Raw genomic sequence first — 18,817 nt, 5'->3', positions numbered from 1 at the left:
CTACTATCCTAACGTTTATTTTCCACGACTCTCCGACACTTTCTCAACTACGTGCAGACTAGTTCAAACAAATTACTTCTCCTAAATAATAATAATAATAATTACTAGTTTAGATTAATTAAATCAACATTCTCCCCTTAATCTAAACTACTAAGCCACTGTCTGGAGATCACGAACACCAAGCAGCTGTCTCATCTTCTCGAACCGTGCTGTAGATAGTGCCTTTGTTAATACATCTGCCCGCTGCAAGTCTGTGCTCACATGTTTAACCACAATGTCACCATTCTCAACACACTCCCTTATAAAATGGGAACGAATGTCGATGTGATTACTACGTCCATGGAAGACTGGGTTTTTGGCTAGGTCGATTGCACTCTTGTTGTCAATGTAGAGCACTACTGGTTCTATATACTTACCAGTCACTTGACTCACCATTTTCCTCAGCCATATGGCCTGGCAGGCTGCTGCAGTGGCCGCCATAAACTCGGCCTCACACAACGATACCGCCACACTTCTCTGCTTCTGTGATGCCCAGGTTACCAGTCCTTCATCTAGGTAAAACACCATGCCCCCTGTACTTCATCGATCATCAACGTGACCAGTGAGATCGCTGTCAGAAAAACCTGTCAATAATTCACTGCCACTGCCCTTCACGTAAACCAACCCATAATTCAGGGTGCCTCTGATATATCGTAGAACTCGCTTTGCTGCTAACTCATGCATGACAGTAGGAGTTTCCATATATCGATTTATAATACCAACTGCGTAGGCTATATCTGGCCTTGTGTGAACTAGATAGCGGAGACCCCCAATCATACTCTTGAATTGAGTAGTATCAACTCGTTTTCCCCTTCATCTTTCCCAATGCTCTCCTTTGGGTCCATCGGAAATCTAACATCATTACAGTTCCACATATCAGCTCTATCTAAGATTTTCTTCGCGTAAGCTGCTTGCTTCGGCTGGATTGCACTCGCTCTTTGTTTCACCTCCAAACCCAAATAGTATGACAGCTTACCCAAGTTGCTCATCTCAAACTTCTCCCCCATCTGGTTTTTGAACTCGTCAATACTCGAAAGCTTTGTCCCTGTAACCAGTAAGTCATCTACGTAGACTACAATTACTAGAACATCATTACCTATCATTTTTGTGTATACAACATGCTTGTAAGGGCACCTCAAAAATCCCAGCTTCTCCAGATATTTGCTCAGTTTCGAGTACCATGCACGGGGTGCTTGTCGTAATCCATATAGTGCCTTAATTAACTTGTAAACAAGGTGTTCCTGCCCCTTTTTAATGAACCCTTCCGGCTGCACAACATAAACCTCCTCAGCTATTTCTCCGTTTAGGAATGCCGACTTTACATCCAAATGAAGGACCTCCCAGCCGTATCTCGCAGCTAATGCAAAACAAAATTCTCAAAGTCTCAAGACGTGTCACAGGAGCAAAGTTCTCTTCGAAATCTCTACCTTGTTTATGTACGTACCCTTTCGCCACAATACATGCTTTATACTTGAGAATGTTTCCATTTGTGTCCCTCTTCCTTTTGTAAACCCTTTTTAACCCGATGGCCTTGTGTCCGGGTGGAAGCTCAGTTAACTGCCAGGTTTTATTCTTTTCCACAGCTTCAATCTCACATCTCATGGCTTCTCTTTAGTCTTGTTCAGTAGCAGCCATTGCATAGTTTGTAGGTTCCTCCAGCCCTGCTAACATGACCTCTTTATCATCCAACTCAATCTCTTGTGTGTCATCATAAATGTCACTCAATGGACGATACCTTCTTGGCCCACTTGAGCTTACAGTGCTTGTAGATGCTGCAGAGATTGCAGTAGACGAACTCGTTGTCACCAAAGTCTCTGTTACAGAAGGGTTGTGCACAGACTCAGTTTCAGAAAAACTCGACCCCCCAGTCATATCATTGAATGTTTCTTCACCATCTGCGTCATTAGAGTTATCTTCCTCAGTTTCACTATTTGCCCCAAAAACCACAAACGTATCTCGATTTCTTCCATCTATTCCTTCATTACTCTCCCACTGCCATGCCTTGTGTTCCTCAAAGACTACATCGCGGCTGACATGAACTGTTCCTTGTTCTGGATCGTATAACCTATATGCTTTCGATTCAGGCTCCTTACCAAGGTTAATCACCATCTTACTACGATCATCTAACTTTGTCGTATGCACTGAGGGAATTTTCATATGCATCAAGCAACCAAATACCTTTATGTGCCCGGTATCTGGTTTAATTCCCGACCATGCTTCAAATGGAGTCATGTCTGTTACAGCTCGTGTTGGTAGACGATTCAACACATAAATTGTGTGTCGAATAGCTTCACCCCAAAACGTCAAGGGAAGTTGTTTCTCCTTCAAAAAACTCCGGGCCATTTCAAGAACAATTCTATTTCGCCTTTCGACTACCCCATTTTGTTGGGGCGAGTATGGGGCAGTAAAGTGTCTTGTTATACCCACATCTTCACAGTATACAATAAACTGTTTAGACATGAACTCGCCACCCCTGTCCGTTCTAAGTGTTCTCACCTTCCGTTCATCTCCATTCTCGACTTGTGCTCAAAATTTCTTAAAGGCCTCAAAAGCCTCATCTTTGCTCTTCAGTAAGTATCCCCACATAACTCTGTTGTAATCGTCTACGAGCAAGAACATATACTTATTGCCACCAGTTGTTGCCGGAGTAATCGGCCCACACAGATCACCATGGACGAGTTCTAACACTTTGCTTGCACTGAAATTTGCTCTACCTGGAAAAGATGTTCTCTTCTATTTTGACATTAAACAACCAGTGCACACACTAGTTTGCACTTTTATTTCAGGCATGCCTTGTACCATGTTAGTTGCACTCATAAGATTCATGGCATTGAAATTGACATGCCCAAGATGAGCGTGCCAAAGCCAAGCTACTTCATCACTTTTCGCCAACATACATTTCGAACTACCAGTCTCAATAATAAGCTTATATAAATGATTAAAACATTTTCTTACCTTCATAATCAATCTCTCTTGGGTGTCGTAGACCCACAGGTGCACTCCATTCATTATGACTTTGTTCCCATTTTCCGCAAGTTGTCCCAAACTGATGATGTTGTTGCACAATGAAGGAATATAGTAAACATCTTTTAGAAGTTTTTCCTCCCCATTTTTGTACTTGAAACTAATGGTACCTTTCCCCTTGATTACCACTGTAGAACCATCGCCAAACCTCACTTTTCCATTCACATTCTTGTCTATCTATTTGAACTTGGATAGTTGTCCCATCATGTGATTACTAGCACCATTGTCTAGATACCAAAGATTCGATTCCCCTTGCAATGTCTTTGTATCTTTGTTCAATTTTGGCACTATCTGTTCCTCGTTAATCAGCATTACCTGTTGGCCCTCGTCAGTTTTTTCAACCATTAGCAACGCTGGTTCATCGTCTTGCATCTGAGCCATGTTCACTTCTTCTCTTGACTCTTGTCCTCGCTTTGGTTTTTTATAATCTGCAGCATAATGGCCGAAGCCTTGACAATTGTAGCACCTTAGCTTTCCTTTGTCACGACCACCACGTCCATAATCCATACGGAACTTTGATCCAGCTGAGCCTTCTCCCTTACCTGATCATTTGAGCTACTCTTCTCGAGTCAGCAATAGTTTACTATCATCTTTCTCTTTTTTTGACCACTCCTCCTCAGTCATCAACAGTTGTCCTCCACTCGGTTCTACTGACCCCTTTAGACGCTCTTCATGCGCCCTCAACGAGCCTACTGTCTCTTCAACAGTCATCGAATCCACGTTCCCAAATTGTTCGATTGTGGCGGCTATTTGTAGAAACTTGGTAGGAACGGCACGAAGCAATTTTTTAACGATATAACCTTCATTCATCTCTTTACCAAGAGCCCTTATATTTATCACCAAACCATTGAGTTTCATACAGAAATCGTCAAGTGGTTCTGTCTCTTTGATACTCGGCGCATCAAACTCAGCCTTGAGAGTTTGAATCTTTGTTGTCTTCACGCGATCGGCTGCCAAACACATAGTTTTAACAGCCTCCCATGCAGCCTTCGCAGTCTTTTTCTCAGCAACTGACAGCAAGATATCCTCAGTAATGCCTTGATAAATGGCTTCCAATGCAATCTTGTCTGTGCGATCATCAACTATCGCCTTGGGAACATCCTTTTCTATCGCGTTCTACACTCCATGGGCTTGCATATAGACCCTCATCTTGATTGCCCATGCTGCATAATTACTCCTGGTTAATATAGGATATGTCAACCCAATTGCTCCATCTTTTGTTTTGTTGTTTTCCATCGAGTTGGACTTAGGCATATATTTTGGCATTCACCGTAATCACCTCGCTCTGATACCAGATTGTAGAATTACTCCAATAAAATAGATATAGATATAGGTGTTTGTATATATGAAATGTGTAAAACAAAAGTCGTTGTAGAACATGTGTTCATATTTCTGCAAATGAGATAGATACAAATATAAATAGAAAACATGCATGCTAACTGATGGCTAGAAAATAGTGCTTAACTTCCTAAAACATCTCTACTATCCTAACGTTTATTTTCCACGACTCTCCTACACTTTCTCAACTACGTGCAGACTAGTTCAAACAAATTACTTCTCCTAAATAATAATAATAATAACTACTAGTTTAGATTAATTAAATCAACAACTCTAAGGTTGTAAACTCTTTAAAGCAACTGTTAGACTACAACAGGATATTTAAAACACTACCCCATATTTTCTTTTCATTTCCTCAATTTTTATTGTACTAAGATTTATTCATGTCATATATACACACACATATACCAATACTATGTATTGAGGTATATATATAAACATAGAAATTATAGACATAAACACGGAAAATAAGGTCATTTCATGTGTTGCCCCATTAAGAGAGGTACTATACAACTAAACTCTAGATACACAAATAATTGTTACATGTGAATTGGTGTAGATGGTAAATTAGGGCTTGCAAAATCTAACCAATACGGAGATTAGCAAAATGAAGATGGGTGAATTGGTCTTTCAACTTGTAGATGAAGATGAAGATTACGACTGAATCGAGGCTGGTAGATGGGCATAATTGCAACTTCTATAATTAGGGATGAAGTTATTCAGAAGGTTTGAAGTAACGTTGTTTAAATTGGGGGTCGGCGGTTTAAGAAGGAAAATTAGGAAATACTCCATAATTTTTAATTTACTTACTTTTTAAGCGACTGATATTGGTTAAAGAGACATATATGATAATTAACAGGCATATATCATTGTCTTATGTGTCTCGGAGTGGAAAGACAGACGCAAAAACATATCATTAACTCGCATATATGTCAGGTTAGGTTTAAATAGCCATATTAGATATTTTATATGTTTGTTTTATTTACAACAGACACAAATAAGGTGACGCGTATGGTAGTTTTTGTACTAGTGATGATAAATAAAGAAGAATCAAACAAGTAAGGGGTAACCAATTGAAACATTATTTCTAATAATTATGTAAACTTTATGGGATCTTTTTAGCAACCTAATATTTTTATTTCATTGACACAAAAAGATGGTTACTTTACAGGGAAGAAACTTTTAATAATAGGTAAGCAATAAGAATAATCATCACAATAGTGATAGGAAAAATAATGGCCAACCTCATGGACTTGAATTAATTTAAAGGAAATCATAAAGTTTCGCAAAATATCTTATGAAAAGGTCTAAGCAGTGAAGTTTAAATACACAAGACAAACCTGCGGAACAATATGCTTATTTGCCCATTCTGGACCAAATTCCTCTATTCAAAGCACTTCAAGTTACTGGAAGCGGCTTCTTAAACTGAGTAAACCTGCACCAAAGAAGAATATTCCAACGAATGAAGTATCTCACGAATAGAATCTTCATGCAAATTTGCAAAATACTTTAATTTACGGTGGAATACATAATAATGCCCTTGTAAAAAGGAGGACCCTCTAATATTATCGGATCGTAATACAGGGCCCGCTAAGGAGTTGTTTAGGAAAACACAAATGAATCCAATAACAGAAAAAATAATGAGTCTCTTGTGTTGGCAAGAAAAACCTAGCAGTAAATTAAAAAATATACAAGTCAATCATCCAGAAAAATAATAAGTGTAAATATATATATTTTATCTTGCCAAAAAAATTGAGTGCATTCTCAGCCTTTCTCCTAGTCCCGGAGCTTGATGAGCTTGTCATCAGACGCTGACAAAACATATGGAAGGCTTGGATGCAGATCCAATGACTTGATGTAGTCTGTGTGTGCTTCAAATTCTTTTATCTTATCCTTTGTGTTGTAGTTGTATATACCAATCATTTTGTTCTTGGCTCCAACTATAAACCAATATTTTTCAGGTATACCGTTTGCACATCTAAATGCAAACAATCATATAAAATCATAGTTGGTCTTGTAATCCATCATAAACTAGTACAAAACTTACAGGATAATAAATTTAAATCATCAAGATACAAGGGGTGATGGAAATGTACCTCGCGTTTCAGCAAATTTAAAGGACTTCTCCATATTTCTATAATACTAAAGATAAATTAAGCAGGCAGTTCAAATATATGTTTGTATTGTAAAATATAAAACAGAGACACAACTGATTAAAACATAAAAATATCAACTTACTTGGTACTTGTAGTTCCAAATTAACACAATTCTCGAGTATAAACTCAGTATTTCCCTGCACAAAGAACGTCGGATTATGGAAGCAGGAGAGGATGACCTTTATTTTAAATATTTGCTCTCTCAATCATAAAATCTGGATATATCATCATATTGTATATTGACAGAACAAATTGACGTATTTCCACCCCTATTCATCTCAGCTTCTAAATACCCAACCTAGTTTCAAATGAGAGATAAACTCCAGATTTATAACATTTCCAAACAACTCGAGTTTGACCTTAACCAGGTACATAGGCTCAAATCAGTTGGATAAGAAAAAACTTGGACTCGAGTTATAGACTTTATTCAGTTATATTTATTTACTACTCGGATAAGAATTATTACCCTACCGTTAAAAATATAAAAGAAATATTACGAGGAGTTAGTTGTTCACCTTTAAACAAGTTAACAACTTTATAATTATAATCAATCTCTGCTTGAAGCACAGCTAAATTCAACACCTACCCACCCTATTTTCTGTCCATAATACCACATTCAAAAACTAAAATCTGACACATGATACATTTTCTTAATTCAATAATGCCAAACAGATCAACACTATAAATGAACAATACTTTTGGACACATCTCAGGACTAGGAACAATAAACATTAAGAACATAAACATCAAAACGAAGCCCTGAATTTGAAATCATCTTAAATCATAGCCTTGAAATGCAAAGCCCTAATTATTAGAATACCTAAAATTATATATAAAAAAAGATTATAGGAGGTTTAAGGTGAAATAAACATAAACAAATCAATTGAGCCCTAACTTCCTAACTTCAATTAAGCCTTAATTAGAAATCCAAAATCCCAATTACTTACCACAGATTGAAAGTGGTGTCAAAAGAAAGTGAGGGTGGTACTAAGAGAGATTAGCCGGAGAGATTAGCCAGAAAGAGAGAGTAGAGAGCGAGGGAGAGTGGAAGTGCGAAAAGTGAGAGACGATTGAGTTAGGGTGTTTGAGTCGGAGAGAGTTGATTGAGTGCGGTTGTATGAAAATTTGGGTGGCATTAGCCCAAAAGTTTGCCCGCCCTAGCCCAAAAGTTTTCCGTGACTGAGTCCAATATAGTTAAACTTCCATAAAATATTACTCAATAAATAAATAGCCTTGATTAAATAATAATTTTTAATAATCCCGACTCAGATCATTTAATATAAATTAATTATTCACTTATTTAATAATTTAATATTGTTTATTAAATTACATAAGTCTCGTATAATATATAAATTAATAGTTTCATCTTATATTAAAATTATATATTTTTTCTAAATTATATTTTTAAAATAAGACTATAATGTAAACTTACTTTTTTATGAAATTTATTTCGACCTACACAAAAGTAAGCAATATTATTATTTTAAGGACATCATTTAGAATGACTACAATAATGTCATAATCTTCCTTTTCATCTTCTTTCCATTTTTTATAATAGTATTAATTATTTGTTCTATTTTCTCCATAATAATCAATAACATTTTCGGTATTCATTGGCATCACGATAATCAATAACATTTTCGGCATATATATTTGTAAAAATATGTTTAAAAGAAATTAAAAATGATGTATATCGATAAATTAATAAGATTATTAATTGATTTATTAATTAATATTTTGAGTAATTAATAATTTTTTGTAGTCCCGAGTGTATTAATTTATCGAGGTTTACCTATAGGTAGAAAATACTTAAACTATATTATAATAATAAATCTTGAAGTAATTATCACTAATAGTAATTGAAGTAATTAGGAAAATATATCTTGTTGGTGAGACAGGAGAATACCTGTAGGCCTTGCATGCGACCCCTTGGAGTCTGGTCATGCGATGTGGCCTTATGGAGAACAGGGCCTCGCATGCGACCCATTAGAGTCTGGTCATGCGATGTGGTTGTAGAGAGAGTACGTGAGATCGAAGGAGACCTAGCCACGCATAGCGATCCTTCCTCCCATTCGACCCCTTGAGGCCTGGTCATGGGTCTTCAAGTCAAATAGAGAATAAGTTAATAGTGAAATATCTCCTTTTAGGACTAGCCTTGGATGCCTTCAATTTTTGTATTATAATAGAGATTTTTTTCATGTTATGCGATCTCAGAAATATATTGTGAATGTTGACCTCGAAGAGGTCCTTCCAAGTGTGATATAAAGACCCTATGAGGTGTCCCCTATGAGATCATGTAGTCATAAGATGTTGTAATTATATCTTCTGTCTAGCTTGAATGTGAGTTTGTCCTCCAACTGATATGTTAGAGCCTCTCCGAAATATGGAGAAATTACTCCTTGTTAATATGGGTGCAGGACTCACCACTTGATAATATGGGGACATGCTACCCCTCATACTAATATTGTTATAGGCCACCCCTCCTAGTAATATGGAGTCATGCATGATATGAGGAGATGACTCCCCTCTTAGTAGTGTAAGGACAGGATTCCTCTCTTAGTAGTATGAGGACAAAACTCCCCTCTTAGTAGTATGAGGACGGGACTCCCCTCCTGTTGAGAGGTGGACTTGATCCCTATCTTGTTGAGAGGTGGACAAGACTCTCTTCCCGATTGAGAGGTGGACAGGACTCCAGTCGTGTTGAGAGGTGGACATGACCTCCTTACTGCTGGAGAGGCGGATAAGACTCATCTCCTAGTAAGAGGAGGGCAGGACTAACTTTCTTTTAAGAGAAGGGCAGGACTCACCTCCTAGTAAGAGGTGGACATGCCCCCCATCCTGTTGGAGAGGCAGTCACGACTCACCTCATAGTAAGAGATGGGGAGGTCTCACCTCCTAGTAATAGGTGAACATGACTATCCTTCTTTATATATTCTCACATGTCATTTTGCAAAGTCTTGGTCAATATGCGCTACATGGTCCCGATCCATATACAAATTAGGAGAGCTCTTCTATATTCTTGAGCATGTTTATTAAGCCCAATATTATTATTAATTATTGTAATGGGTCTGTTTATAGCCTATATCCATATTTGGGCATAACCTATATATATATATCATTTATAATTATATAATAATGTGGTGAGGATAACTATAAATGTCTTTAGTGTTAAATATAGTACCAACTATCCATTTATGCATTTATAAGACATAGTATATGCATTGAAGTATATATTTTTTATTTTGGTCCAATATTATAGATGGACTATTATTATGCATTCGACTTAATCTTATATGTACTTTATTTATTACTTACTATTATAAATTCATATCTGTATATTTATAATATGCTAAAAGCAAGAGTCGATCGACTGAGGGTGTGATGTGAGCTTTAACATCACTTTAAATTATATCGATATTGATATATGCTTTTAACATTGGTCTTCTAAACAATGGATGTCCAACTACCGATATCTTTTATCAGAATTCTAGTAGTGCCTCTATCTAAACCGTTTTTGACTTACTTGATATATAATTACCGTCATTAAAACTAAAATCCGTATAGTTGGAACGTTAAAATTTTTTCATGAACCCTTCAAAACTAACAAAGTTGACATCCGTATAGTTGGATCGTTAAAATTAAACTTGGAAAATCACAAAATTAGTAATCCTTTCAATTAACAGCCTAACCTCTGAATACAAATCTTAAATCATGTATCTCCCACAAATATTTGAACAATAGAATATATTTTTGATATAATTTTTACACGCATATTACTATGTGTTAATTAGTTTTTAATGTATATATTGTGTTCTCGTACTAAACATTTATTTATATCATTTAAAATAAATTTGACCGGTGACTAAAATAATTCTTAATATGTTGTTTATGTTATTAGAGTACCCCAGTGTTTTTTTAAAAATTTAATAAATAATTTAATATTTATTAATATGTTGTTTATGTTATTAGAGTACCTCGCATACCCTGCAAACCTTGGTTGCTGATTCTTCTTAGAAGATGAGGAGTTAGAGCTTTTGCTAATTCATGGGTACTTGTCCTTAGTGTCATACTCCTGATCCGTCTTCCTCTTCTTGTCTCCAGTAGGTTCGTTATTCACAGCTGTCTTCTTCATACTCTCCTCCATCTTGATATACTTTCCGGCTCTATCTTGGAGCTGCAACATACTCTCGGGAGGGAATTTAGCCAGGGACATCTTAAAGAACTCATCACTAGTCCCTTGCTATAGGGCTATCATAGCTACCTTATCATCAAGATCAGGGAGCTTCAAAGCCTCTTTCAGAAACCGATTCAGATACTCTCTCAAGGACTCCTTTACTCCTTGGATTATGCCCATGAGAGAGGCTGAACTCTTCTCGTACACTCTGCCACTTATGAATTGCTTGATAAAAGCTTGGCTCAAGTCGTTAAAGGACCCAATAGAGTTCGGAGGCAGACGACTATACCACCTTTGAGCCATACCCGACAGGGTTTGAGGGAAGGCCTGACACTTAATAGCGTCATTCATGGGCTGTAGCAGCAGGGCATTAGAGAATGTCCTAACATGGTTAGCAGGGTTGCCAGTACCATCGTATGCTTTGATGGTGGGCATCTTGAACTTCCTAGAAATGTGAGTGTTCATTATCTCATCAGTGAATGGTGGGTTTGGATCATTGGGATCTCCCAGGTGTATAAGATCACTTGGATCAGCCCTTGGGGCAACTGCCCTTCTTGGTATTGGACCATCCAGATCTATGATTGGGGGAGGACCTCTTCATCTTGGAGCAAGTGGGGGTCTTGGAGTCAGTTGTGCCTCTAGGTCACACTTCAACCTTTGGATCTCAGCTTCATGTGCCCTGATCCTCTCTTGAACATCTTGGGGGATCATCCCTTGAGTGCTCCTGGAGTGTTGTTTAGTATCAGCCATTGGTTCTTTACCAGCACGTCTCCTTCTTAGAGCAACATCATCATCAGATAATTCAGATTCTTTTTTAGTATAAGGTCTTGAGAATTCTTGATCCTCCGGAATAGGAGCCCAGCCACGTATGTATTAGGGTATCCGCCCTTGTACTTCACCCCTATCAGAGTGTCCACTCCCTTCAACTTCAGGGTATAGAGGCATCCCGTAAGGGGGGTTAGTGGTCACGATCATCGAGTACTCATACCCAACGGGCTGAGAGCTCACAGGTGTATGTACCAATTGCAATTGGGGATTCACCCCTGGAGGAGCCGGGGGATTCGACCCTTGTGGCTGAGCCTCAGTTGCCCCTACCAGGGTTCCACCTTGTGAGGAGGCATAAGTTGAGTGAGGTGGTACTTCCACTGCTGATGCGACTGTTCGTTGTGGAACAGGAGTGTCTGTTCCACCATTGTTTCTTCACCGTGTATTCACCTTGGTTGTTGTAGTCTTCCCACAGACGGCGCCAAATGTTATGGAATAAAAACCTGAGTACTTTAGTATTTAATGCTAGGGTTGGTGAGCTTCGAGCTTTAATGGCTGCTCTTTCGTTCGGGACTATCGGTCCTAGCAAGATGCCTACGTATCTCTGTGTTGTAGAGAATCAAGCCAAAAACGTAGTTCTAGATTGAGGGGTAGAGCCATTTATATAGTGGTGAGTCTAGGGTTAGAATTCTGTTGGGAGACTTGGTGGACAAGTCTCCAACTTAGATGGTGAATAGGAGTCCTCTTGGGGAAGGGGATCCAGAACCTTCTATGTAGGACTTTGAGTCCGTTTAGAACACATGTCTCTGCTCTTCCAGCCGTATTGGGCCTAGTCCGTGAACAACTCGTGTTCGTGGACTTGGATGACCTTCGCTGGTGGGCCTTGGTTGCTTGGGCCGCTGTAGGACTGTTACGAAGCTTAAACCAGACATGCCTGCTACGAAGCTTGGACCAGACATGCCTGTGTTGGACTTTTCGGACAAGAAGCCCAAGTGTAATTAATGCAATATTAATGTGTCTTTAGGATGTATTTTTATCCATATCACACACCATTCACGATTCCAATAAAATTTGATTCTATCTCAAGAGGTGCTATGGATTTAGTTTAGAATGAAGAAGAACCGTGCTTATACTTCCATAGAAGGTGCGCCAAAGCTTGTGAATGAGCTTGCTGACGTAATAGATTTATCATCCACAAACTCAATGAATTCAGATATGCTACGAAAAGAGGAGAATTTAAATTGTAAGCCTTTTTCGATGATGTAACCCTCTTTCCCCTTGCTTAGATGCATTTCACTTTCTAGAATATATCTATGTGGATATAAATGTGGACTTAGCTTTCCTGGACATATATATATAATGCATACTATGAGGCATCTTGAATGTTTTGTTTTATAACATTTTTTTGTTGAATAATATTTGAATCAATCAAGGAGTTGTCGTAATACCCCAAGATTTAGAGAGATCTTGATTTTAAATTATGATATCCAAGGTGGTTGAGCCCTCCCATCCTCTTCTTTAAAATTTGTTATGTGCTCAATTTGTGCACTCTACGGGTGCAGAAACAGTTGAATATAACACTTTAACAAATTCAAGCCTTTTCAAATATCTTGAGATTTTTTAAGAGTAGTTTACTTAATATTTAATTATTGTGATACATAAATAAATTACTTTATGTATGTGGTCTTGGAGTACGTGGCTGATGTGATAAATGATTTGTGTTCATTTCGAATATACCAAACTCGAGTTTAGACAAGAATATTAGTTCGGTAAAGTTACACATCATTATTCGGTATCTTAAAACTTTGTTTGATTAAAAGTTCATCTGAGTTCAATTCATTTCTGTTTTGTCACTTAAGCACTACTGCTCAAGATTTTTCAATTAAGCTCAGGGTTGATGGAGGTAGATAGACTTCTATCATGTTTACTTTTTTTTTGTTACTTGGAGGGGTGTATTTATTTCACATTTTAAAGGATCAATAATAATCCATGGTTTTTAAAAGATTTTTCGTTGATTTTAATTGTTTGTGGGTTTTGAGGGAGTTGATAAAAAACTTTTGTAGACTCTAGCTGGTTTTGTGAAATTTCGAGAAATCCTTCAAAATCTCATGTATTTTAAAGAGATTTCAAAAGATTAAAAATGAACTAGTAAATCCATCAAACTCCACAAGGTTTTCAAATAATAAAATCCACAGACTTTTGAATACCATCTGATTTTGATGGACTTTTAAAAATTCAAATTGAATAATGTCGTCAAATTTTGGTAGATTTTTTAAAATCTAAATTGAATACAATCAAATTTTAAAAGATTTTCTAATCTCTATTAAATACCATAAGATTTTAATAGATTTTTTAAAATCTTAATTGAATGCCCCTTGATTTCAAAAATCCAAATAAATATTTCAAAATCTTGATTGAATACACCCTTCTTAAACATAAATAGACAAACACACCCCTTATTTTTGACAAGATTTAAACCCACAAAAAGGCTAAACCAAGAGGTGTTGGGTTACAGTATTATATAAGTAATATCTATATTCTATTTTTTGCTCCCAATATACTTCGCATTTGAAAACACTACATCGGTATGTTCTTTAAATTGTTGTTTTTTTAATTATTGTTATTTGATCTGTAACAAAAGCTAATTATGGATAGGTTCCCAGAAAAAGAATAATACTAAACATCTGCAAAGGACGTAAACATGGTCCACAGTTTTGGCAAAAGTGAAGCACAGATCCCATATAATGTTTCACTACAATTGCTAGCGAGCGTAGCGGTATAACGTTTAACATTGGATTATATAATCTTATCCCAGTACCAAAAAGCTGTATTAAAATTAGAAAAAATGAAATTGATCAAATTATAAATTGGACAGCTGGAATTTGAAGGAACACTTTCTAGCTATTTTCTCCTAATTGTAATTAAAATACAATTAATAACAATTAATTATGCCAGGTATCGGAACTGATGTTGTTGTAAAAGAGGGCGTTAAAGCTTTGAATGTGTTCACTGATGTCGTTGACAGTGACGACGAAAGAGGGTACAAAAAAATCCGTCCATTGAAAGAATTGTTACGGGTGGAGAATAAGGCACCTGCTCAAATAGGTGTCACAGAGAATTTTATGACAGTCGGATCTTTTTAATCAATGATTAGTACCGTTAGATTCAAATATTAAAATAATATATACAGTACTCAAGCTCTCAAGTTCGAACCCAACAAATATTTATATTATTATTTATACACTACTAAATCTCTGAGGTTCGAATCCCATCCACAACAAATATTTATATTATTACTTATACACTACCCAATAATATTCATGTTTGAATCCTGTCAACAACAAATATTTATATTCGTATTTATAAATGTACCAATAAGGTATTGATCCAAAAAAAATTATTGTAAATTTAAATAATATTAAAATATAATGAACATCGGTGCATAGCACATGTTGTAAAGATAGTTTTAGTTAAAATACAATACTTTTTAACTAACAACAATTAATCATGCCAGGTTTCGAAACTGATGCTGTTGTAGAAGAGGGTGATAAAGCTTTGAATGTGTTCACTGATGTCATTGACAGTGATGACGAAAGAGAGTACAAAAATACCCGTCCAATGAAAGAATTGTTATGGGTGGAGAACAAGGCACCTGTTGGAAAAGGTATCGGAACTCAAACTCTGCAACAAATAGGGGAAAGGCCTTCTTCAAGCAATGGTAATAATACCCATTCTGAAGTCCAAGTAAATGATCGTATACTAATATTTTTGGCTAATATGTTGTTAACTTAAATGGTCTATACTGTTGCTTTATAACTGATCGAATGAAGTAAACTATAGAAAAACAAAGATAGACTGGAACTACTTCACAGTTTCATTCAGAAAGAAATTACAAACTTAAAGCAATTTGAAACTAACATGACTACCTAAAAACTAGGAACTATAACAACCACCTTCCTGATACTTATGAAGCACTTCTATTTATTTTCTCTACTGCTCCTAAACTCACGCTATACTGCATGACCAAGTCCACAGACAATGCCAGCATTAACGTTAACAAAAATAAAACACCCAAATATAATAAGTTTAGATTAAATATTTCAACATATTCCCCCGTAATCTAAACTTCTTCAGACAGATTCTTCACACCCAGCAGTTTTCGCATTTTCTCAAATTTAGACGCTGCCAATGACTTCGTCAAAACATCTGCATGCTGCTTCTCATAACTGATGTGCTTCACTTCGATTTCGCCCCTTTCAATGCATTCTCGAATAAAATGATAGCGTATATCTATATGCTTGCTCCTACCGTGGAACATTGGATTCTTGGCTAAATCAATAGCCGATTTGTTGTCTACGAAGATCGTCACTGGACCAAGTACTTTACCTGTAATCTTTGACAGCAGATTCTTCATCCAAACAGCATGGCAAGCTGCAGCAGTCGCAGCCATATACTCAGCTTCACATGAGCTAAGTGATACACACTTTTGTTTTTGAGAGACCCACGTGATAATACTATCGTTTAAGTAGAACGCCATCTCTGTTGTACTCTTGCGATCCATAACATTTCCAGCCAGATCACTATCTGTGTATCCCGTTAACATGTTATTCCCACTATCTCTCATATACACAAGTCTGTAATTCAATGTTCCCTTTACATAGCGTAACACACGTTTTACAGCATTCAGATGCATTGAGGTGGGTTTCTCCATGAACTACTAATAATACCAACGGAGTACGTGATATCTAGCCTAGTGTGAACCAAATAACGCAAACCCCCAATTAGACTCCTATAAAAAGTTACATCGACCTCCTTTCCCCCCTCATCATTAGTAATTACCTCCTTGAAGTCCATTGGATGTCTGACTGGGCAGCACTCGGCCAGCCCCGTTTTTTCCAGAAATTGTTTCGCATATGCCATCTGTCTTAATTCAATGCAACCTCTGTTTTGTTTCACCTCGATGGCTAAGTAATGTGAAAGGAGTCCCAGGTCACTCATATCAAACTTTTGATTCATCTGCACCTTGAATTCATCTATAACATTCTTGTTTGTTCCAGTAATCAATAAATCATTAACATACACCGTGGCAATCAGTATCTCGTTACCAACTTTCTTAGTGTAAACTGCATGCTCGTGAGGACACCTACTAAATTTGAGCTCTTCTAGGTACTTGTTCAACTTTGAATATCAGGCCCTTGGTGCTTGTCGTAACCCGTATAGCGCTTTGTGAAGTCTGTAGACTAAATGCTCCTTTCCTTCTTTCACGAATCCTTCCGGCTGGGCCACATATACTTCTTCCTCATTTTTTCCGTTTAAAAAAGCTGTTTTCACATCGAGGTGATGCACCTCCCAATTATTCTTTGTAGCGAGAGCAAGGAGCAGACGAACTGTCTCCAACCGAGTTACTGGAGCGAATATTTTCTCGAAATCAATTCCTTTTTTCTGTACGTAACCCTTTGCCACAATCCTTGCTTTATGTTTCACTATGTTGCCTGCTACATCTTTCTTTAACTTAAAAACCCACTTCAGATTTATTGCCTTGTGCCCACTAGGTAGAGATGTTAAACTCCATGTCTTGTTATGATCAACCGATTATATCTCTCTCTTCATGTCCTGCTTCCACAGTCAACTCTTAGATGCTTGTGTGTAGTTCTCTGGTTCATCTACAGCCACCAGGAATAGCTCGTCATCATTCAACTCCACATGTTCCGCATTTTCATACACTTCTGTAACAGATTTATAATTTCTTGGTGCACTGCTTATCTCAGTCTCTGCACTTGACGAGTTTGCAGCGTTTGAGGACTCATTAGATGTATCAGGGTTAGAAGCATAACCTGACTCTCCCACATTGTCACTATCGCTTCTAATCACGCTATTTTCCCCAGTTTCTTCGTTATTTCGAGTCACACCAGTTCCCAACTTAAACGCTATAAACTTCTCTTCGTTTAAACTTCCAATTTCAAACTCGTGAGCCCAGGCCCATGATTTTTTTTCCTTGAAAACAACATCCCTGCTTACGTGTACTTTCTTGCTCACTGGATCATATAATCTGTAGGCCTTAGTCCCAGGTTCTTTTCCCAGATGTACTACCATCTTACTTCTATCATCCAGCTTCTTCATGTTCACATTTGGAATCCTCATATGCGCAATGCAACCAAAAACGCGTATGTGCCCCACATACGGTTTTCCCCTAACCATACTTCATATGGCGTGACTCCAGATATAGCTCAAGTGGCCAATCGATTTAGCAAATAAATTGTATGTCGTACGGCTTCCCCCCAAAACTGACTTGGCATGTTCATTTCCTTAAGTAGGCTTCGTGCCATTTCAATCATTGTTCTGTTATGTCGCTCGACTACCCCGTTTTGTTGGGGTGAGTAGGGCACCGTAAAATGTCTATTTATGCCATTCTCTTCACAAAAATTCAGAAATTCTTTAGAACAGAACTTACCTCCTCGATCGGTTCGAAATGTCTTGATTTTCTTTTCATTCCCAACTTCTACCAGTGCTTTAAAATACTTAAAAGCCTCAAATGCTTCATCTTTTATTCTTAACAAGTAAGCCCACATTACTCTACTGTAGTCATCAACTAACAAGAAGACATACCTATTACCAGCTCTTGTTGCAGGTGTTATAGGCCCGCATAAATCACCATGGACTAATTCCAAAACCTTGTTGGAATTGTAATTGGTTTGAGAAGGCAACGATTTTCTGACCTGCTTGGACATAAGACACCCAGCACAAACTCCCTTTAATTGTTGCAATTTTGGTAGTCCCCGTACCATCTATTTCATTACCAGTTCTTGCATAGCGTTAAAGTTCACATGACCGAGCCTGGAGTGCCATAACTACTCTTGCCTATAATCTTCCGTAAGCAAACAGTATACCTCACCGGTGTTAATTAAAATCTTATACAGTCTATTCAGTGATCTCTTGACTTTCATGAACAATGATCCTTCTGCATCTCTTATCCATAAGAAATTTCCACATATCGAGATCTTATAACCTTTTTCAGCCATTTGGCCAAGGCTGATAATGTTGTTGCAGAGTGTGGGAATGTAATACACATCCTGGAGTATCCGATCTTCACCATTTTTGCACTTAACTTGCACTGAACCCTTCCCTTTTATTTCCACCAATGAGCCATCACCAAACTTCACTTGGCCCGTTATCTCTTTATTCAACTCTTTAAATTTCGATTTTTGTCCGGTCATGTGGTTACTAGCACCATTGTCTAGGTACCATAGATTAGACACCACGTTTGCCTCATATTTGTTTTGACTCAACCTTGGATTCACCTTTTCTTCATTTAGCAATATGA

Source organism: Apium graveolens, unplaced genomic scaffold (genome assembly GCF_009905375.1).
Source record: "Apium graveolens cultivar Ventura unplaced genomic scaffold, ASM990537v1 ctg2072, whole genome shotgun sequence".
In the NCBI taxonomy this organism is placed as follows: domain Eukaryota; kingdom Viridiplantae; phylum Streptophyta; class Magnoliopsida; order Apiales; family Apiaceae; genus Apium; species Apium graveolens.
The sequence above is the reverse complement of the archived record's forward strand: the minus strand, read 5'-3'. Positions refer to the sequence as shown.